At 38.4% G+C, this 7,803-nt stretch overlaps 1 non-coding gene across 1 annotated transcript; it reads right to left on the bottom strand.

Annotated features, from left to right (window-relative positions):
• Nucleotides 1–6,677: 6,677 nt before the first annotated feature.
• LOC121213180 (small nucleolar RNA R71) lies at nucleotides 6,678–6,784 on the bottom strand. Its single transcript, XR_005908550.1, has one exon. It is a non-coding gene; the product is annotated as a small nucleolar RNA R71 (small nucleolar RNA).
• Nucleotides 6,785–7,803: the final 1,019 nt, after the last annotated feature.

Here is a 7,803-nt window from a genome sequence, read left to right as displayed (position 1 = left end):
CTCGGGATGGATTGGTTGACTTCTCATAGTGTTGTAGTGGACTGTGGGAGGAAAATTATTGAGTCAAAGGGTGAAGATGGGAATATTCTTCTGGTTGGACTAGGTGACTTGTATAAATCGCCTATGGTAATATCGTCTTTGGTAGCTGAAAAATATTTGAAAAAAGGGTATGAGGCTTATCTAGCTTTTATGCTGAATGCTCAAGTGTCCGAGTCGAAGATTGAATTAGTATCAGTGATTTGTGAGTTTATAGATGTTTGGTGTCGAGTTACCTCCAGAGAGATAAATTGAGTTTGGTGTCGAGTTAGTTCCTGGAATGACGCCAATATCAATTGCACCGTATAGAATGACCCCTACTGAGTTGAAAGAGTTGAAAGCACAGTTGCAAGAATTAACAGATAAGGGTTTTGCTGGACCGAGTTATTCAAAATGGGGTGCTCCGGTACTTTTTGTGGAAAAGAAAGACGGGTCGATGAGGTTATGTATCGACTATAGACAGCTTAACAAAGTAATAGTGAAGAACAAGTATCCCTTGCTGAGGATTGATGATCTCTTCGATCAACTGAGAGGAGCCACTGTATTTTCTAAAATAGATTTGAGGTCGGGTTACTACCAGTTAAGAGTCAAGGAACAAGATATACCAAAGACTGCTTTTCAGATGAGATATGGACATTATGAGTTTCTTGTTATGCCTTTTGGATTGACAAATGCCCCAGTGGTATTTATGGATTTTATGAACCGCATCTTCCGACCGTACTTGGATAGGTCCGTCGTCGTTTTTATAGATGACATATTGATTTACTCGTGTAATGAGAACGACCATGCGAAGCATTTGAGAATTGTGTTGTAGACCTTGAGGGATAAACAACTTTATGCCAAGTTTAATAAGAGCAAGTTTTGGCTCAATGAAGTCAGATTTCTAGGACACATTGTGTCAGGTGACAGAATCAGAGTCGACCCAAGAAAGGTCTCAGCTATTGTGGAATGGAAATTGTCGAGGAATGTAACAGAGGTTCGTAGTTTTCTGGGGCTAGTAGGGTACTATAGACGATTTGTAAATGGATTCTCTATGATAGCTACACCGGTAACGAGGCTACTTTAGAAAGAGGTCAAGTTTGAGTGGATAGAAGAGTGTTAGCAAAGTTTTGAGAGATTAATGGCTTTGTTAACGGAAGCCCTAGTATTAGTGCAACCAGAATCGGGCAAGGAGTTTATAATTTATAGCGACCCCTCCTTAAATGGTTTAGGGTTTGTGTTCATGAAAGAAGGCAAGGTTGTAGCCTACGCTTTGAGACAGCTAAAACCGCATGAGAGAAATTATCCAACCCATGATTTGGAGCTGGCGGCTGTAGTGTTCACGCTGAAGATTTGGAGACACCATTTGTATGGAGAGAAATGTCGAGTATTCACCGACCATAAGAGCTTAAAGTATTTGATGACTCAAAAGGAGTTGAATTTGAGGAAACGTCGATGGTTAAAGTTGTTAAAGGATTATGACTATCATCCAGGAAAGGCGAATGTAGTTGCAAACGCCTTGAGCAGAAAGTCGTCATTTGCCTTGAGAGGATTGAACACTCAGTTGACTATATCTAATGACCGATTGATCCTAGCGGAGTTGAGGGCTAGACTGACTTTCCTTCATGAAATCCGTGAAGCTCAAAAAGATGACAAGAAATTGCAAGCCAAGAGAACTCAGTATGAATCAGAGGTTGAGTCAGATTTTCGTATTAGTATCGATGGTTGTATAATGTTCAAAGATAGAATTTGTGTACCCAAGAACGATGAGCTACTACAGAAGATTTTGAATGAGGCACACGGTGGTTGTTTATCTGTTCACCCGGGTAGTGCTAAAATGTACAACGACCTTAAGAAAATGTATTGGTGACCCGGGTATGAAAAGAGACATCTCAGAGTTCGTTTCCAAGTGTCTAGTATGTCAACAAGTAAAGGTTGAACACCAAGTACCTTCAGGTTTACTTCAGCCTATTGTGATTCCCGAGTGGAAATGGGATCATATCACTATGGACTTCGTGACCAATTTGCCACTAACCCCAAAAAAGAAAGATGCAGTATAGGTTCTTGTCGACAGACTAACTAAGTCAGCACACTTCGTACCAGTAAAAATTGGCTGACTTGTATGTTTCCGAGATTGTGAGGCTTCATGGTATGCCGTTATCGATTGTTTCAGATCAAGACCCGAGATTCACCTCGAGGTTTTGGAAAAAGTTGCAAGAGGATCTAGGAATCAAGTTGAGTTTCAGCACGGCTTTTCATCCACAAACTGATGGACAGTCAAAAAGAGTGATACAGATCTTGGAAGACATGTTGAGATGTTGTGTTCTCGAGTTTCAAGGAAGTTGGGAAAAATACTTGCTATTGGTTGAATTTGCCTACAACAACAGCTATCAGTCGAGTCTAAAAATGGTGCCTTATAAGGCCTTGTACGGGCGAAAGTGTCAAACGCCCTTATATTGGACTGAGTTGAGAGATAATCAGATTCAAGGAGTTGATTTAGTTAAAGAGGCGGAGGAGAAAGTTAAGTGATTCGTGAATGTCTGAAAGTCGCCTCGGATAGACAAAAATCCTACGTAGATTTGATGTGAAAGGAAATTAAGTTTGTAAGTCGGTGATAAGGTATTTTTAAAAGTTTCCCCATGGAGGAAAGTCCTCAAGTTTGGAAAAAGGGGCAAGTTGAGTCCTCGTTTCATAGGACCTTATGAAGTTATCGAGAGAGTACGGCCTGTTGCCTACCATTTGGATTTACCGCCAAAATTAGAAAATATTCATGATGTGTTCCATGTTTCCATGTTACGCCGGTATAGATCAAACCCTTCGCATGTAATTGCGCCAACTGAAGTTGAGATTCTTCCGGATATGACTTATAGTGAGGAACCGGTCAAGATTTTATCTCGAGAAGTCAAACAGTTAAGAAATAAGAATATACCACTTGTGAAGGTTTTGTGGCATAGACATGGAGTCAAGGAAGCCACATGGGAACCCAAGGCGTCTCTGAGATAGCAGTATCCGAACTTATTCACCAGTCAGATTTTTGGGGACGAAAATCCTTAAGAGGAGAGAAATGTAACAGCTGGATTTAGGGTCTAGTTGGAATAGTGGTCTTGGGACCACAAATACGAAGTTATAAAATTTATTTTATTACAATTATGAGGTTGTAACATGATTATAATAGTGCATGAAAAATTTGGTGAGTCAATTTTAATGTTTGTGAACCCGATTGCGAAAAAAGACTAAATCGCATAAAAGGTAAAAGTTGCTTTTTAGTACCCACATGTGTTAAATAGCCAGAGAACTAAAATTAGGGAATTTTAAAGAGTAATTTGACCCCTAGAAGCAAGGTGGCCGGCCATAGGAAGCAAAATTGGTCAAATAGTCAAAGTTTAGGTGAATAATGTCATGAGTTGGTGATAAAATAATGCCTAAAAAGCCTAGCTATTATTTTCTTCTTCTCAATGTCTTCTCCCCATCAAAAATATCAGAAAAAGAGGGGTTTTTGAAGCTTTGAAATTTCAGCAACTTATTACCTCAACAAGTAAGTGATTCCCATGTCCCTAGTTAATAATTTTTGCACTTTTGAGACCCTTGAAGCATAAGCTTTCAAATGAGGGGTCTATTTTGCAAAATGATTGAGAGTTTAGGGTTTTGCCATGAAATTATTTGTGATGTTTTCTAAGTTTTTATGGAAGAATATGAGTCCTAATCGTGACATAAACAACTTTTGTGAAAGGTATTAGCATGAAAACACCTAAAGGGACTATTTTGTGTAAGTTGCAAAATAGGTGATATGAGTGTGAAATAGCAAGATTTCGGGATTGCTATAGCAGTAAAAAGAGTTTAACTAGACTTGAAATACAAAGAAATTCGATAAAAAATGATTTTTTGAGCATAGGGGTAAAATGGTCATTTTGCCAAAGTTTAGGGGGAAAATGGTCATTTTACCAAAGATGTGAATTTATGATTGCCTAATTGTTATTAGTGACTAAATGAGTGCATTTTGTTATTATAGATCAAGATTTTCCAAAACCGAACCTGAGTAATCCGACTAAACAAACTAGTCAAGTATATTTTGTAAATTGAGGTAAGTTGTATGTAAATAATACGACTACATTGTTAATGTATGTATTCGAATTGTCATTGAATTGATAGTATGAATTGCTAGATTGTGAATAAAGATTGTATATTAATGACTGAGATAGTGGAATGGTCTAGTTGAGACCCTAGGAAACAAACTGGATATTCATGCCATAACGTTCAGATTTCTTGTGTGCCAGCGTAAGAAATGTCTGGGACATGCATCGGCCACATTATGAGTGCCAGTATAAGACCATGTCTGGAACATGGTATCGGCACAGAGACAAGTGCCAGTGTAAGACATGTCTGGGACATGCATCGGCCTCAACGATGATAGCCAATGTAGGACGTGTCTGGGACACGCATCGGCTAAGAGTAGTGCTAGTGTAAGACATTTCTAGGACATGCATAAGCACGTATATACGAGAGCTAGTATAAGACCATCTCTGGGTGATAAACGCCAAATTATACATAGTTTTACCCCAAATACTTAGCATATTTATGGATGTTTACTACTAGATTTATGGATTTTGGTGCTCTTAATCCGGTTATTTCATGTTTTGTACTCAGGAGAGCACCAAGAGTCAAAAGGAGCCAAAAATGAGCTAAAAAGGGACAAAATAGACCAAATCGAGAAGATCACACGACCTAAGCCTTGCCACACAGGTATCTCACACGCCCGTGGCTTTCGGGGGTGTCGACTAAGGTTTACACGATTCACACGGCCTGGCCATTGAGCCTACATGGCCATAGCAATTTAATGGATCGAACACAGCCTAGCAATCACGTCACACGGCCGTGGCACACGGGCGTGTCCCTTTTTTAAAGAGTTGTATTTTACATGGAAAATGGTATTTAGGGAGGAAGAAAGCCAATCCAAAGCCCATATAAACACCCTAAGTATGACCTAGAGAGGGGGGCCTTTTCCAGAATTTTTCTAGAATATGAAATCTCACATCGAGAATTACTTGAAGAAAGCCAGACGATCCATCCCAAAAGTCGGGGCTACTCCAAGAATGAAGATATCTCTTAGAATTCCTTCAGGGGTTTTAGAGTTTTCTTTATGTTTTGTTATTTTTATACTTTTGAGATGTACACTTATTTTATTATGAACTAAACCCCTTAGATACCTAAGGGGAATGAAACCTAAGACGAATCTTGTTATTATTTTCTGAATCGTATGATAAATATTTAACTTGTTCTTAATTATGTGTTCTTAATTCTTGTTTTGATATCCCAGGATACTGATTCAAGACACACTCTTATTCAGAGGAGGAATAGACCCTGTCTAAGAGTACATTTACCATAATTAAGCGGAGTTGATTGCGTGCCTAGAAATAGGGTAACAAGATTTTGCCAGATTAGGGTGAAACCTAATAAGGGGATCCATAGATCGAGTTAATGCAACCCTAGAGTGTTAATTAGAGAAAAGTCTCAGTTATTCAATCTAGGGATTAGACGTTATTAGTCTTGAATAGGGATAATAATATAACTTAGGGATCTCTACGGAACAAGTTGAATGAATAAATCGTCTGATTTGGAGCCAGAATAACAAGTAAAGTCTAGGTGGATTTTTCCTTAGGTATTGTCTCAAGTCAATCAATTTTCCCAAAAGCAATTCCCCAATTCTTTTCTCTGTGTGTTCTTAGTTTAAATAATTAGTTAATTAAAACAAACCCTTTTATTCTTAGGCTAGATAATAAAAAGATAGTTATTACTATTACTTTTGGTTCCCTTGGGTACGATATCCCGGTCTTGCCATTACTATACTATTGTTCGATAGGTGCGCTTGCCTTTTCTTTGTGATAATAGTTAGTCTAGGTTTGATCTTCATTACAAATATTTATTACTTGTTACGAATCACGCGATCAAGTTTTTGGCGCCGTTGTCGGGGAACTGAAATATTAGGAATACTAAATTTTTATTACTTTAGCCATTTATTTTTCTTGCAATTTTATTTTATTTTATTATTTATTAATTTACTTTTTTTTCTCTTGGCAGGTTTTTATAGTTTATGACTAGAAGAAACCCGTCAGGACTATTACTTTTTGACAAAGAAATCGATCGCACAGTTCGTAGAAATCAAAGAGAAATAAGGCGTAGTTTACGATACATGAAGAATGAGCGAGAAGACGATACTCAACCCCTAACCGAAGAGATGCCTGAAAACCCAGGTGATCAGTTGCCTCCTGCAATTGCAGCTAATCAAAATCCTGCTCCACGTACTATGTATGACTATGCTAAACCTTCGTTAACAGGAACTGAGTCTAGTATAGTTAGACCTGCTATTGCTGCGAATAATTTTGAACTAAAACCTAACACAATTCAGATGATACAACAGTTTGTTCAGTTTGATGGTTTGCAGGATGAGGATCCCAACACGCACTTGGCGAATTTTCTTGAATTTTGTGATACATTCAAAATCAATGGCGTTTTTGATGAAGCCATTCGTCTTCAGCTATTTCCCTTTTTCACTGAGAAACAAAGCTAAACAATGGTTGAACTCGTTACCACGAGGGTCTATCACTACTTGGGAACAAATGACCGAGAAATTTTTACTAAAATATTTTCCGCTGGGTAAAACGGCTAAATTACGTAATGATATCTCTTCTTTTGTGCAGATGGATCTAGAAACACTTTACGATGCATGGGAGAGATACAAGGACATACTGAGAAGGTGCCCTCACCATTGGTTACCGCTTTGGCTGCAAGTTCAAATGTTCTACAATGGTGTGAATCCCTCGACAAGAAAAATGATTGACGCAACTGCTGGTGGAACCATCAACAATAAAACACCGGAAGATGCCTATGAATTTATAGAGGAGATGTCACTAAATAACTATCAGTTGCAAGTTATGAGGAAAAAGCCAACAAAAACAACCGGCGTTTATAACATCGATTCAGTTACTATGCTGTCAAATCAGGTAGAACTTCTTAATAAAAAGATTGATAGTTTTCTTGGTTCTACGCAGGTACATCCAGTAATGAAGTGTGACACAAGTAGCGGAGGTATACATACAGAATACCAACCCTTCAATCCTACAACTGAAGAAGAACAAGTCAACTATATGGGTAATAATAACTTTAGATCTCAAAGTAATCCATACAGTAATAATTATAATGCAGGTTGGAGGAACCACCCAAATTTCTCCTGGGGTGATCAAGGGAATCAAAAGCCACAAAATCCTCAGGGTTTTCAACAGCCACCTTATCAACAGGAGAAGAAATCAAACCTTGAAGAGATGCTTTCTAAATTCATCTCAGTGTCGGAAACCCGTATCCAAAATACTGAGACAACACTTAAGAATCAACAAGCATCAATCCAAGACTCGAAACTCAGATAGGCTAGCTATCCAAACTAATCTCCGAACGACCAGAAGGTAGCTTACCAAGTAATACTGAACCTAATTCGAGGGAACACCTCAATGCAATTAGTGCCCAAGATAAGGAAGGATTCATTGCACCTGAGCCAGAATTACAGCAAGACAACGCGATGAACTAAGGACGAGAAGAGGTAAACAATAATGATCCTAAACAGGTAAGTACGGATTATGAACCTCGTGTGCCATATCCTAAAGTGATGACGAAAGACAGAACAGAAGAACAATTCGGTAAGTTTGTCAAACTCTTAAAGAAATTACATATCAACTTACCCTTTATTGAAGTTCTTTCGCAGATGCCCAACTCAGCAAAATTCTTAAAGGAACTTCTGGC

The sequence above is a fragment of the Gossypium hirsutum genome, chromosome A13 (genome assembly GCF_007990345.1).
Source record: "Gossypium hirsutum isolate 1008001.06 chromosome A13, Gossypium_hirsutum_v2.1, whole genome shotgun sequence".
Classification (NCBI taxonomy): domain Eukaryota; kingdom Viridiplantae; phylum Streptophyta; class Magnoliopsida; order Malvales; family Malvaceae; genus Gossypium; species Gossypium hirsutum.
Note: the sequence above shows the minus strand (reverse complement) of the source record. Positions and strands in the feature narration are given on the sequence as shown.